We start from the raw sequence: 16,669 nt of genomic DNA, 5'->3' as shown, positions 1-16,669 counted from the left end.
TCGATTAAGCACTTCAGTTTGTCCATCTGTTTGAGGATGACATGTAGTACTAAATAAGAGCTTAGTCCCCAATTTTCTCCACAACACCCTCCAGAAGTGGTTAAGAAATTTTGTGTCACGATCAGAAACAATCGTATTTGGCACACCATTCAAACGAACTACTTCCCGAAAGAACAAATCAGCATTGTGAGTAGCACCGTCACTTTTATGACAAGGTATAAAATGTGCCATCTTAGAGAATCTATCAACAACAACAAATATACTATCCCTCCCCCATCGTGTTCTAGGCAGTCCTAATACAAAGTCCATAGATATATCTTTCCAAGAAGTGCTAGGAACAGGAAGAGGCATATATAAACCATGTGGGTTCACGTGTGACTTAGCTTTTTGGCATGTCGTGCAGCGTGCAACATATCTCTCCACACCCCTTCTCATTTCTGGCTAGAAGAAATGACTAGCAAGGATGTCTTCTGTCTTCTTGACGCAAAAATGTCCCATAAGTCCTCTTCCATGCGCCTCCTGTAACAACAAAAGACGAATAGAGCTATCAGGGATTCATAGCTTGTTAGCGCGAAAAACAAATCCGTCATTAACGACGAACTTGTTCCAAGTTCTACCCTCTCTGTAATTGAGCAATATATCTTTAAAGTCAACATAATTAGCGTATTGCTCTTTTATAGTTTCAAGTCCAGAAATTTTGAAGTCAAGTTGTGATAACATAGTATAGCGTCTAGACAAGGCATCAGCAATAACATTCTCCTTCCCTTTCTTGTGTTTAATAACATAAGGAAAGGATTCAATAAATTCAACCCATTTTGTATGTCTACGATTCAGTTTGCTTTGACTTCTAATATGCTTGAGTGATTCATGATCAAAATGTATGACAAACTCCTTAGGCCATAAATAATGTTGCCATGTCTCCAAAGTCCGAACTAGTGCATAAAGTTCTTTATCACATGTTGAATAATTCATACTAGGCCCACTGAGCTTTTCACTAAAGTATGCTATTGGTTTTCCTTCTTGCAATAAAACACCGCCTAAACCAATGCCGCTAGCATCACATTCTAATTCAAACATCTTATTAAAATCATGTAATTGCAGCAAAGGGGTGTGTGTAAGCTTATCTTTTAGAATAGTGAAGGCTTCCTCTTGTGCGCCACTCCAAAAAAATGGCACATTTTTCTTTGTGAGTTCATTGAGCGGTGCTGCGATGGTGCTAAAATCCTTCATGAACCACCGGTAGAATCCAGCAAGTCCGAGAAAACTACGTACCTGTGTGACCAAGTTAGGGGTCGGCCAACTCTGGATCGCTTCAACCTTGGCTTTATCAACTTCAATTCCCTGTGTTGTCACAACATAGCCAAGAAAAGCGACCCGATCCGTGCAAAAAGTGCACTTCTCAATATTACCAAATAAATGTGCATCATGTAGAGCAGAAAAAACAGCACGCAAATGGTCTAAGTGTTCCTCTAGTGACTTACTATAAATCAGAATATCATCGAAGTATACTACCACAAATCTTCCAATGAAAGCTCGCAAAACTTCATTCATTAGTCTCATGAAAGTACTAGGTGCATTAGTCAATCCAAAAGGCATAACTAACCACTCATATAAACCAAATTTAATTTTGAAAGCAGTTTTCCATTCATCACCTAGTTTCATACGAATTTGATGGTAGCCACTACGCAAATCCACTTTAGAAAACACAACTGAGCCACTGAGTTCATCAATCATGTCATCTAATCTAGGAATAGGATGACGATATCGAATTGTAATATTATTGATGGCTCTACAATCAACACACATATGTGAAGTACCGTCTTTTTAGGAACAAGTAAAATTGGTACATCACACGGATTAAGGGATTCACGAATGTAACCTTTTTCAAGTAGTTCTTGAACTTGTCACTGAATCGCCTTAGTCTCGTCTGGATTAGTCCGGTAGGGCGCACGGTTGGGTAATGAGGCACCAGGTATCAAGTCAATTTGATGTTCAATTCCTCTCATAGGTGGCAGGCCCGGTGGTACTTCCTTTGGGAAAACATGATGATACTCCTGCAAAAGGTTAGCGACAATAGGAGGCAAAGAAGAAGGTATATCCTCAAATGAAAACAAAACTTCTTTGCAAATAAGAGCATAACATTCATCAGTATGAGCATCTAACTCAAAAATTTCAGCACGTGTAGCTAAGAAAGAAGCACCTTTCAATTTAATTTCTTTAGATGTGCTAGGATCAGATTTGTGCATCTTATTAAATTTTTCTAACTCATCAACAACTTTCTGATTTTCAGATTTAGTATGCTCAGTACTTGTGTTTCTACTAGCCCTAGCAAGATCATCTTTTAAAATTTTCTCAGGAGACATAGGGTGTAGAATGATTTTCTTTCCTTTATGTGTGAGAGTGTACTGATTAGTTCTACCATCATGTATACATGTGTGTTACCTTTACCTTTCCACCATCATTAAACCATTGAATGTAGTAAGGTTGTGCATGTTGTCGGGAAGGTAGGGAGAGCTTCTCCACCATGTCAATGCTTGCTAAATTGTTACAACTCCCTCCATCAATGATTACGCGGACGGAACGATCCTTGATGACTCCTTTGATGTGGAAGAGGTTGTGACATTGATCCTTCTTTGCTTTGACAATCTGAGCACTAAGTACACGATGTGATATAAGACTCATGTACTTATCGGCGTCGGCGGCGGTCACATGTTCTTCCTCTTGCTCCGGTCTTGTGTCATCGTCTTCATGTGCAACAAGTAAGGCATATGTGTCTTCATCAAAATCACTAGCGGAGTCGTACTCGCCATCTTCACGAATGATCAATACACGCTTATTAGGACATTCCTTCATGACATGGCCAAATCCCTTACAAGTGTGGCACTGGATATCCTTTGTTCTTTTGGAGGAAGCGTACGATGACGACGAACTTTTTGTTGGAATTGGTGTGGTACTTTTCAGTGGTGCCGAAGTGTGTGATGTTGAAGTTGATGAAGTAGGCCCCGATTGAGAGGTGGCCGGTGCTGTCGTGGTGGTGCGAGCGGACGGGGCAGCAGGGGTGCGTGGCGCCCATGTAGAGGTACGACCTGCAGAAAAATTAGAACGTATTCTCGAGCGACCGTGCACTTCATGTTCAGCATGTATAGCAAGATGGAATAAACGGGTCATTGAATGATAATCCTTATAAGCAAGTATGTCATAAATTTCTCTATTCAATCCACCCAAGAAGCTAGCCATAGAGGCTTCCTCGGTCTCAACTAAACCACAACGTAACATGCCCATTTGCAATTCTTGATAATAGTCTTCCACAGATTTAGATCCTTGGTTCAATCGTTGTAGTTTATTTAGCAACTCACGTTCATAATATCCAGGAACAAAACGGTGACGCATTACTAATTTCAAAGCTTCCCAAGTGGCGGGAATATTATTGGGATGTTTACGACAATGTTCTCTCCACCAAACAGAAGCAAAATCACTAAACTCACTAGTTGCAGCCCTAACTCTTTTATCATCAGGAAAATCATGGCAAGCAATTTTTTGATCAACTAATAATTCCCAGTCAAGATAAACATCTGGATCATATTTCCCATCAAAAGGAGGCATGACAAATTTAATTCTACCCAAAGAGTCGTCATGGCCACGTACCTGAGGATGCTGGTGTCGTCCCATACCTTGTTGATTATTGCGTAGTCGATGATGATCACGATCATTGTTATCATTAACTACATCAGGATCCTCGGAATCACCATCATAGTTGTCATCTCGAATGTCTTCATGCGGGCCGGCTATCGAGTTGGCGTTGCGAGGACGGGGCTGGTCAACGGTACCGGTATATGAAAGAGGGTGCCTCGGGTCCCCTGGGAGCACCTGACATGCGTGTTGTAGACCCGTGTTGATGGCTAGAAGACGTGGAGCGGTAGTGGAGGAGGCACCCAGACGGGCATCCTGGGCATCGAGACGTTTCACAATAGATGCAAGTGTTTGAGTGAATGTCTCATTGCTATCCTCGATCGACTTGAGACGCTTATCAAGTGCGCCCTCGAACGCTGTGAACCACTCGGTGTATGCATGCACATCCTCCTCAAGGCGTGCCACCATGGCTTTCATGTTGTCTTCGTCACCTGCCATGGTTAGGACAGAACAAGAACAAAATCACAAGTATATGGTTCCTACAGTAACTACAGTGAGGCAGTGGAAAATTTCTCTGAACTCTCGAGCAATTACCAAGCTCTTACCAGTTCTTACCGTGCTGAGGTGGTTGTCGGCCGTTGGCAATGTCAAAAGTGATCAAAAGATTGATATAGCGATTATCAAGTGACCGAACAAGGTGCAATATAGGAAGTGGAGCTTGGTGAAGGTTTTCTCAACTCACAATATGTGGCAGAATTAAGCAAAAAGTAATGCAAGTTGAATAATTGCTCAAACTCCTAACTAGTGCTGGCAATCGACTAGTAAAAGATAAAATAATCTAAGCCCAGATACTAAATCAAGTGAGTGAAAACCGATGAAAATATGATAGCTCTAAGTAGCTAGATATAAGTGATGAATAAACCCAGTGTATGGCAATCAAGAGCAAAAGATGAGCAGCAATTACCACGTATATGCAAAAAGTAAAAGTTCTGAACAGCAGGAGATATTGCAAAAGATGTGAACCGGCCGGCACTGTGCAAATATTTCTTCTGTTTCCTTTTGCTTCTTTTCTCTTTCTCTTTATTTCTTCTTTTTTTGCTCTTTTTTTATCCTTTTTTTGCTCTTTCTTTAGGCCGGTTGCTACAAGAATCAGGGACAGACTTCAAGTCACAAGAGAGAGAAAAAAACAAAGCTAAGTTGCAACGAAAGCTAGCCAGAAGTGCTTCAACGTTTGAGATTAGCCAGTACTAATACTAGTGTACAGGATCAGCCGGCAAGGATTTTGGGGTGTGGCGCGTGGAGCCAGACACAGATGATTGGGTGTCTGGCGTCTTGCGCGTGGAGACAGACACAGATGATCAAGCGGCGTTGCCTGGCCTCTCGCGAAGCGCGACGCGTATATGGATGCGGATGGGATGCACACGCAGCAGAAATTGGAGTGCCAGATACGATGGTTGTGTGTCTGGGCGTTCGTCTAAACTGGATGGGTACCGCGTGAACCAAAACGCACATCAGACACAGGCGCGTGATGCGTTCAGGTGCTGGGTGTCCGGTGCAAAGATATGCTCATAAAGCGGTAGACACGACGGACTTTTGAACTGATGCGACCTCGGATTGCATGCAAAAATAGGCAAACTAGAAACAATCTGATGCAATCTTGTTTTTTTAGATTACGTATGAGCTGACGGCGGAAAATATGATAGACAAAAACAAGGGTCGATCCAGTAGATGACTTTCTCTCAAATTAATCTAAACCAGCAATAATTGTAGGATGAATGCAACCAAAAACTCAACGACGCAAATACTAAAAGCAAATATTGCTAAAGGCTAAAAAGGTAGGTGTAAAGGATGAACTAATCTAATTTTTTTAGGCTTTTTCGTGGGTTATAGGACAGAAAAATAAACTAATCTAAGAAAACTATAAATCTCTCACCGATGAACCCGAAAACTGACACCACTTGATGTGACGGCGGCCCGATCTTTCGATGAGATTGGAGATAATTATCAATTTGGTGGATTTTGACCTTGACGATCCGGCAATACCGTACCCGACGATACGCCTCGACAATCGCTAAACCAATCTCCGATGGTTATTGACCTTGCCGTAGGCACGATCAACCTAAACAACGAGGTTTGAGTTCCTGCAAGCAACCGAAAAACCAGCAAGAATAAATGTGAATTGCAACTGAAATTATGGATGATAACTTGAGTACACGAACTAGATGAAAAGTTGGGATTTCACTGTGGATTTAACAAGACGGTAGTCCTACACATCTCGTAGATGCGAAATTGTAATGATAGCTAAACAATACAATAAAACCCGAGTCTAAACCCTAATCTATGATAGCTATTTATTACATGCAGATGTTGCGGCCGAGTCGGTTCGCTGTGTTTCTTCCGATCCGCTGTAGGTCCACACGTACAGGCACAACCAAATATTCTAGTGCCCACGTTGGTAGTTGATTCCTTATCCAAGTGCTTTGGTCCTGGTGCTCTTGTCTTTGTACACGTAACATCAATTGATGGCTGTGATGGATGGTTCCCTGGATACATGCATGCATGTGACATGGTTGATGGATGGAATGGATTCATTGGACATGCATGCAGTGTAGCTCCATCCGATTTGAATGAACAGTTGGCTTCATCTCTAATCTCTTATTTATTCCTAAGTACAAGCAAATCGGAACATCAGTGTAGCATCTTAATTTTGTCAGTCAAATCATATGTACGAAGAAGCGATAGTACCTGGCCATTTATTTGACGCGCGCGCTCTAGTTATAGGTTCGGATGGAATAATTGATGTAGGAGTGGCGGCAGGTGTAACTGCGGCAGAGATCTCCTCATCAGCATTCCTCCCCTCTCCTCTCAGCCCAACCACCCCTCACAGCCCAGCTAAGCCTACCTAACCCCCCTTGCGACCGGTGTCGTCTGATCGTCATCGGAGGGTCCAGAACCCCCCCCTAACCCTAGCATATCTGCTATATAAGCACCCTCCTTCCTAATTTCGACAACCCTAGTCTAAACCTACCCCTAAACCATACCCTACCTCTATCTTGCCACCCCACTCCACTGCCGCCACTTGGCGCCCCGCGACCGCCTCCCAGCCAACCGGAAGCTGCCACCTTGCCCTGCCAGCGCCTCTCCACCAATCCCGTGATGCCACCTTCTCCCCTTAGCCTCCTCCACCGCGCGGCCCGCCAGGCCCATCGCGGGCCCGCCCCGGGCCCAAATCACCGTTGTCGCTCGTCTGAGCGCCTTGCGCCTCCCCGTGCCAGGAGCCACGACCTCGCCCGTCTCCTCGTCAACCCCGTCGCCTCCCTCCGTCGCTCTGGCCGTGCCATCGCCGCCGGCGACCTTCAGCGGAGCCGCCTCGCCGCCGCAGTTCGCGTCGCCGCCCTGTCCTCCTCCTCTCCCTATCCACTCTCTCCCTCACCCGGTCTCTATCTCTCTCTCTCTCACACACAGGGAAGGCGCCGCCCCTCGTCGAAGTTGACCGCACCGCCGTCGCCGAGCTCGTCGCCGGCCCCCTCTCCCTCCACCGTCATCGGACCCGGGACCCCATGCCCGGATCTACTCATCCCCGTCGAGCTCATCCGCGCCCATCGCCGGAGCCCCTCGCAGGAGCACCGCCCGCCGCTATTCGTCCTGCCTCGGCTGTGTCAGGGTGGTCGGGGAGGAGTTCCTCCGCGTGGGCCACGCCAGCCCAGCCCACGGCCCAGTCGGCCTCCCCGGTCCACGGCCTTGCCAAGCCCACTTCCTCTTCCTGTCCGGCCCAAGTGGCCCAATGTGAGCACCCGATCAATCCACCGCTTGGTGCACCCTTTAGTTATTCCGCGCTCAGGTCCGTTTTTTTCTTCTAATTTTCACTAAGTCCCTTAATTCTAGTATCATTTATGCATCTTGTGATGGCCATATCTCCGTGCATATTGCTCTATTTTGAGTGTATGACATATCGAATTGTTCATCTCTGAGTGCTCTAGACGATGGTGTAGTTTGCATGCATGTTACTGTTCATATTGATGCCTTAATCCTCGTTGAAAAAGTGGCAAATGATATAACCTACTGTAGATTATTATAATTTGTTGATTTGTCTTTTTCATAGCATTTTTTGTGTTTATCTTTTGAGCATCATGTCAATATGTTTTAGGAGCATCTTCATGCCATCTTTACAGTGGTGCCATCCATGTATTTTTATGTGCCTTGTGGTGACTAGCACAAGCTTGCAAAGTGTTCTACTTGATGTTTGCTGTTTTCTAAGACTTAGTGATTTTTGCTAAGTCTGTAATTGTTACATTATGTTGCCCTGTTAAATTGATGCTACCATCAATTCCATGCATAATCTTGAGATGCCTAGTTTATATGTTTTGATGTCCATGTTATGCTCCATCATGCCATGCCAATGGATGCCTCATATATGTCCTGTAGAATATGTTTTCATTGCCATGAACATGCCTAAATGATGTTCCAGTTTTCTGTTAACTTCATTATGCCATGTTGTGAGCTTGTTATTAATTAATCTATGCCCCTTTTGGAGATGTTCCAATTACGTAAAGTGAAGTATGCTATGAGTACTTTGTCCACATGCCAAGTTTGATAATTTAGGACTTCATATGACCTTTGTTCCATTCTTGCAAACATGCTATGCCGATGTTGCTGTTTTACACTTGCTGAAACTGTTACAACATTCAAACTTTTCTAGTTGATTCCCACTAGTCCATGAGCCATATGTTTATGATGCCTTGATGTTATTTGATCTTTGTTATGTGTAGTTTAATGCCATGCCCTTGGTTGCCATATAAATTGTTTTAGTTTGTCTCTTTCTTGCTCTCAAGTTGCCATCATGCCAAATCTGTCAACTGTTAATAGTATGTTCCATTTTTGGAAGTATCATATTAATTACTCATGCATCATATGAACTTGTGCCCATGGACTAAGTTGAAGTATATCATGTCTACTACATGCCCATATCTTTTGCATATTTATTAAAGTTGATATGCTTGCTGTTATGTGCCTCCAAAGTCAGCATCATAATGTTATTACTTTGCATTCCAAGATTTCCTCTAACTCTGAGAATCATATTATATCTTGTTGCATCTTGTCCGGATGATTCACATGAACCTATTGCTCATATGGTTATGCCATGTTGTGTGTTTTAAGCTCCATGATATGTACTAGCAAGCCATGCTTTTGCTTGCCATGTTCTTACACTGTTGCTTAATTAATTCTTGCCTCCAACTTGCCATCGTATAAACTCCGCTCATGCATATGCTCTGTTTTTTACTAAGTCATAACCTGCATTATCAAGTTGCTTTTTGCATTGATCATCTTGGATTAATCTTGATGCCTATGAACCTGAACCTTAATGATATTTGAAGCATGTTGTATGTACTTGATGTGCATATCAAGTTTATGTCCGTATGTTTCCGTTAGCATGTTGTTTCCTCAATTGCAAAGTGTTTAGTTGCTGTTTTGGGCAGATTGTGTTTGAAACTTGTATTGTGTGTATGTGTTGAACCGTTGCTCCGTTTGGAGCATGCTCTATATGAAACTTGCTTCATTTTGCATGTAGTTTCATGTTACCTTGTTGCATCCATGTTTTGGAGTGTTTGTAATTGTGTTTTTCTTGCTTTTGCATCAATGCCATGTTTAACTTGTTTTGCTCATATCTTCTAGGCTGTAGCTCTGAATTAAAGGAAATTTATATGTAACTTGACTAGAAAACCGTGTAGATCATCTTGGTGGACCTTAACTTGATGTTTAACAAATTTAACATAACGTTTTGTGCAGCTTTGGTCCAATTTCGAAATTTGCATATGGGGAGTTTCCGGAAGTGTTATGTGTTGATTCCGGCCTAATTTAAACTTACTTTGATGTGACGTTCTTGTATGCGTCATTTCTTGCCATGAGTAGCATCATGTAGCCTTGTCATGCATCATACTTGGTTGAGCATCATGTCCTGTTTATGCTTGTGTGTTTACCATGTTGTTTGCTTCTTTCTGGTTGTGCTCCTTCTCGATAGTTCCTGTTTCGTTGCGATTGTGAGGATTCATTCGACTACATGAGATAGTCTTCTTCATGGACTCGTTCTTCTTCCTAACGGGATTTCAGGCAAGATGACCGTCACCTTGGATCTCACTACTATCTTTGCTATGTTAGTTGTCTCGATGCTATCGCTATGTCGTGCTACCTACCACTTGTTTATCAAGCCTCCCAAATTGCCATGATAGCCTCTAACCTTTTCACCCGTCCTAGCAAACCGTTGTTTGGCTATGTTACCGTTTGCTTAGCCCCTCTTATAGCATTGCTAGCAGTTGGTGCAGTTGCAGGATGTTCCATGTTGGGACATGGATATCACAGTATCTCTTATTTTATTAATGCACATATATACTTTGTAAAGGGTGGAAGGCTCGGCCTTATGCCTGGTGTTTTGTTCCACTCTTGCCGCCCTAGTTTCCGTCATACCGGTGTTATGTTCCTTGATTTTGCATCCCTAACACGGTGAGGGTTTATGGGCCCCTCTTGATAGTTCGCTTTGAATAAAACTCTTCTAGCAAGGCCCAGGATTGGTTTTAACCTTTTCCATAATAAAACTTGAACTAAATAATTAATTGGCATAGGGCATCATGAACCTGAGGATTCCATCTACATAGAGGGCCCCAGTGCCGATGGTGTTGGTCCCAAATTAGAGCACTGTGCGGGGCCGCCCCTTGGCAACTTGGGGTATTTTGGCACCTGTACACGTAGCTCATCCGTCGTGGCCTGAGACGAGATACGTGCGGCAACTATCAGGGTGTCAGCACGTCGGGAGGTCTTGCTAGACTTATTTTACCATTGTCAAAATGTCTTGTGCACCGGGATTCCAAGTCTGATCGGAGGGTCCCGCGATGGAGGATTATCTCCGCGGATCGTGAGCTTGTCATGGGCTAAGTTGGGACACCCCTGTAGGTTTTGAACTTTCGAGAGCTATGTCCGCGGTTATGTGGCAGATGGGAATTTGTTAATATCTAGTTGTAGAGGACTTTAAGTAAACTCAATTAAAATACACCAACCACGTGCGTAATTGTGATTGTCTCTTTTCGAGGAAGTTCAAGAGGAGAACACAGTTGAGTTATGTTTGAACGTAAGTAGTTCAGGATCACTTATTGATCATTACTAGTTGTCAACCGTTTGCGTAGTTTCTCGTCTTACTCTTGTACTCGTAAGTTAGCCACTATACATTTCTTAGTCGCTGCTGCAACCTCACCACTTACCCTTTCCATACCCATTAAGCTTTGCTAGTCTTGAAACCCATGGTAATGGGATTGCTGAGTCCTCGTGGCTCACAGATTACTACAACAACAGTTGCAGGTACAAGTAATGCGATGATCATGATGCGAGAGCGATGTTTACTTGTTTTGGAGTTCTTCTTCTTCGTCGTCGATCTTGGGTTAGGTTCCTGGTCGGCAGCCTGGGCTAGCAGGGTGGATGTCATTTGAGCTTCTGTTTGTGATTCATCTATAGTCGGATGTTGTTCTCATGTATGATGTTTGATGTATTCATGCGACATTGGTAAGACTTTGTATGTATCCCCAACTATTATGTAATGGTACGATGTAATGATATCCACCTTGCAAGAACGTGTCAATATGCGGTTCTATCCTTCGTGGGATCTTCGAGTTCCTTTAGGATAGAGTCGCATATTGGGCGTGACATACACATCATAAGAAGCCTTGCAGGCAAAGTGACTAATGAGTTAGTTATAGGATGATGCATTACAGAACGAGTAAACAGACTTATACGTAACGGGATTAAACTAGGTATGAAGATACCGACGATCGAATCTCGGGCAAGTAACATACCAATGGACAAAGGGAATAACGTATGTAGTCATAACGGTTTGACCGATAAAGATCTTCGTTGAATATGTAGGAGCCAATATGAGCGTCCAGGTTCCGCTATTGGTTATTGACCGAAGAGGTGTCACGGTCATGTCTACATAGTTCTCAAACCCGTAGGGTCCGCACGCTTAACGTTTGATGACGATATTGTATTATATGAGTTATGCGATTTGGTGACCAAATGTTGTTCAGAGTCCCGATGAGATCACGGACATGACGAGGAGTCCCGAAATGATCAAGAAGTAAAGATCGATATATAGGACGATAGTATTTGGACACCGGAAGTGTTTCGGGATGTACCGGGAAGGAATCGGGTCACCGGAAGGGGTTCCGGGCACCCCCCGGCAAGTTATGGGCTTAATGGGCCAAAGGGAGGGACAGACCAGCCCACTAGGGGCTCGTGTGCCCTCCACTTGTTTGGACAGCCCTTGGGAAGGAAAAGGAGGAGGGCTAGCCCCTCCTGCCTTTCCCTCTCATGGGAGAAAGGAAAGGGAGGGGCACCACCCTCCCTTGCCTTTCTTTGCACTCCAAATAAGAAAAGAAGGGGGCGCGGCTTGGGAGGGACCCCAAGTAGGATTCCTCCTACTTGGGCGCCTCCTTTGGCTACTCCCCCTCCCTCCCACCTATATATATGTGGGAGGGGGGTGCCTAGCACATACAACATCAATTGTTAGCCGTGTGCGATGCCCCCCTCCACAGTTTACACCCCGCTCATATTCTCGCGGTGCTTAGGCGAAGCCCTGCACGGATCACTTCACCATTACTATCACCACGCCATCGTGTTGACGGAACTCGTGTACTTCCTCGACAGCTTGCTGGATCAAGAAGGTGAGGGACGTCATCACGCTGAACGTGTGCAGAACTCGGAGGTGTCGTACGTTCGGTGCTTGATCGGTCGGAGCGAGAAGAAGTTCGACTACATCAACCATGTTGTCAAACGCTTCCGCTTTCGGTCTACGAGGGTACGTAGACACACTCTCCCCCTCTCGTTGGTATGCATCTCCTAGATAGATCTTGCGTGAGCATAGCAATTTTTTTGAAATTGCATGCTATGTTTCCAAACAGCTGGCCGGCTGGCACGCCGAACAAGCACTTCCCCGGGTCGAGCTTGATCTGGTACCGGCACAGATTGCTGAAGGTTTCCTTGAGGTCGGACAGGAACGTGAGGTGCTTCTTGGTCTTCACCATGATGTCGTCGACGTAGACATGCACGTTCCAGTCAAGTTGGTGCAGCAGACACTTCTACATGCAATGTTGGAAGGTGGTCCCGACATTCTTCGAAATGAATGACATGGTGATGTAGCAGTACGGCCCAAAGGGCGTGATGAAGGCCTTCTTGTGGGCGTTAGCCAGGTCCAGCTTGATCTGAAGGCAGCCGGAGTAGGCGTCCAGAAAGGACAGGAGCTCGCAGCCGGCTGTGGAATCGATCACTTGATCTATACGCGGTAGGGAAAAAGGATCCTTGGGGCAGGCCTTGTTCAAGATGGTGTAGTCGATACACATGTGTCAAGTGTTCTTCTTCTTCAGTATGATTACTGGGTTGGTGTAGCGATCCAACCTCAAATGGTCAAATCTCTGTGCATAAGTATCATCACTGGATCGGTAATGCTGACACACACAATACTTCGAAGGATTTATAACAAAGTTGCAATCACACACTTATTACATCGAATATCTCATAAGAGAGTACTTATTCCAATAATATGGCTTAAGGCCATCTAAATACGATAATAGCGGAAGGCTTGGAAGAGAAAGCGAGTCCATCAACTCCAACGGCATAGCTGAGTGCACGACAACGACCTAGCGCACCTTAATCTTCATCTGAAATGTCTGCAACATAATATGTTGCAGCCCGAAACTGGTCAGCACATGGAATATGCTAGCAAAATAACACTGTAGAGCAAAAGAACAAGTAATAGCTACATTTATATGCATATTTGGCTGGTGGAGGCTCTATGGTTAATATGTTTTTGCATAAAGCCAATCTTTCCCTACAACAAAGGAATATATTTTGTTCAACTATCATGGTAGTTGATAAACATTGAGAAGGTTCCTCCTACTCAATCCCAATTAGGCAGTATTAACAACCCAACAAATGAATTTAGAGTCATGAGATCAACATGACAATCCAAGAACTAGATACTCAAGATGTCCATAACCGGGGACACGGCTAACCATGATTAGTTTGTACACTCTGCAGAGGTTTGTGCACTTTTCCCCACAAGACTCGATGGCCTCCGTTGTATTTCTCACACTACATGATGTTTGAGAAACGGATGACCGAGACACAATCTTTCAGAAGCATTAACTCTTTACTCTGGGTAGACCGTACCACCTACACCCCCTACATCTGCTAGCCTACCACTAAAATAGGTCACACAGCATACTCAACTATGCCAGAGCCCATAATGGCTTATGGCCGCCACCGGTTTTCCCCCGTGAACCGGTAAAACCACAAAAGCCGCCGCCGTTTAAAAAAACCCTAGATCAGTTTAGTTGAAGTAGATTATTGATACGTCCATTTTGCATCATGCTTTTATCTCGATATTTATTGCATTATGGGCTGTTATTACACATTATGTCACAATACTTATGCCTATTCTCTCTTATTTTACAAGGTTTACATGAAGAGGGAGAATGCCGACAGCTGGAATTCTGGGCTGGAAAAGGAGCAAATATTACAGACCTATTCTGCACAACTCGAAAAGTCCTGAAACTTCAAGGGAGCATGTTTCAGAATATATAAAAAATATTGGGCGAAGGAAGTACCAGAGGGGGCCCAGCCACCATCCACGAGGGTGGGGGCACACCCCTGCCTCGTGGGCACTCTAGCAGCCCTCTGATGCCCATCTTCTGCTATATGAGGTCTTTCCTCCAGGAAAAAATCATAAGCAAGCTCACGGGATGAAACTCCACCGCCATGAGGCGGAACCTTGGCGGAACTAATCTTGGGCTCCCGCGGAGCTGTTCTGCCGGGAAAACTTCCCTTCGGGAGGGGGAAATCATCACCATTGTCATCACCATCGATCCTCTCACCGGGAGGGGGTCAACCTCCATCAACATCTTCACCAGCACCATCTCATCTCAAACCCTAGTTCATCTCTTGTATCCCATCTTTGTCCCAAAGCCTCAGATTGTTACCTGTGGGTTGCTAGTAGTGTTGATTACTCCTTGTAGTTGATGCTAGTTGATTTATTCAGTGGAAGATCATATGTTCAGATGCTTTATGCATATTAATACACCTCTGATTATGAACATGAATATGATTTGTGAGTAGTTACGTTTGTTCCTGAGGACATGGGAGAAGTCTTGCTATAAGTAGTCATGTGAATTTGGTATTCGTTCGATATTTTGATGAGATGTATGTTGTCTTTCCTCTAGTGGTGTCATGTGAACGTCGACTACATGACACTTCACCATTGTTTGGGCCTTGTAGGATCGAAAGTATGTCTAAATTGGGGGTTATTAGACTACTTGACCAAATAAAAATCTAGCCTTTTCCCAATTTTGATTCTTGGCAGATTTTAGCCACTTAGCACAAGTCAACCGAACAACCTACACATGCAATTCTAAGAGTATAGTAGCGGAATGTAAAACAATTGCATATGAAGGTAAAGGGAGGAGTTTGGAGGGAGCAAACGTAATGTAGACACAGAGATTTTTGGCGTGGTTCCGATAGGTGGTGCTATCGTACATCCACGTTGATGGAGACTTCAACCCATGAAGGGCAACGGTTGCGCGAGTCCATGGAGGGATCCACCCAAGAAGGGTCCATGAAGAAGCAACCTTGTCTACCCCACCATGGCCATCACCCACGAAGGACTTGCCTCACTAGGGTACATCTTCATGAAGTAGTCGTTCTCCTTGCCCGTACAAACTCCTTGGTTCAACTCCACAATCTTGATGGAGGCTCCGAAGTGACACCTAACCAATCTAGGAGACACCACTCTCCAAGAGGTAACAAATGGTGTGTTGATGATGAACTCCTTGCTCTTGTGCTTCAAATGATAGTCTCCCCAACACTCAACTCTCTCTCATAGGATAGGATTTGGTGGAAAGATGATTTGAGTGGAAAGCAACTTGGGAAGGCTAGAGATCAAGATTTATGTGGTTGGAATGGAATATCTTGGCCTCAACACAAGTGTAGGTGGTTCTCTCTCAGAAAATGTATGTTGGAAGTATAGGCATGTTCTGATGGCTCTCTCCACGAGTGAAGAGTTGGTGGAGGGGTATATATAGCCTCCACACAAAATCTAAGCGTTAGACACAAATCACCAAACTCGGTGGGACCGAATCATACAACTCAGTCAGACCGATTTAGTTCATAATGTGACCGTTAGAGTTTTCGGTGGGATCGACATGTCGACTCGGTGGGACCGATATCATTAGGGTTAGGGCATAATGTAATCTCGGTGAGACCGATTTTGGTAATAGACTAACTAGAGAGTTGGTCAGGCAATCTCGGTGGGACCGATTTGCTCTCTTGGTAGGACCGAAACGTTACAAAGGGAAACAGAGAGTTTGCATTGCAATCTCGGTGGCACCGATCGCTCATCTCGGTTGGACCGAAACGTTACGAAGGGAAACATGGAGATTACTATCTCATCTCGGTGAGACCGAGATCCATGTAGGTGGGACCGAAAAGACTAGGGTTTGTGGTAGTGGCTATGTCAAGTGAACTTGGTGGCGCCGGATAGATCAAATCGGCGGGGTGAGTTTTACTTTTGGTTTGGGATATATTTGGATATGAGAAAGTAGTTGAGGGTTGTGGAGCATATCACTAAGCACTTTGAGCAAGAATCTCATTAAGCAACACCTCATCCCCTCTTAATAGTATTGGCTTTTCCTATCGACTCAATGTGATCTTGGATCACTAAAAATGAAATGTAGAGTCTTGTACTTTGAGCTTGAGCCAATCCTTTTGTCCTTAGCATTTTGAGGGGTCTACTTTCTAATCCATGCCATGCCAATCACTGAGCTTTTCCTGAAATATTTATCTTCAAGTAGCATTAGCTCAATGAGCTATATGTTGTTAGGAATTACCAAAAGCACCCCGGGATAGTTGCACTTTCAATCTCCCCTTTTTAGTAATTGATGACAACATATAGATCAAAGCTTCGACAAATGATTATAAGATTGAAAACATCGTCGCTTTGAGAAGT

This window comes from Triticum urartu, chromosome 6A, assembly GCF_056163025.1.
Source record: "Triticum urartu cultivar PI428250 chromosome 6A, HENAU_Tu73, whole genome shotgun sequence".
NCBI lineage: Eukaryota > Viridiplantae > Streptophyta > Magnoliopsida > Poales > Poaceae > Triticum > Triticum urartu.
Note: the sequence above shows the minus strand (reverse complement) of the source record.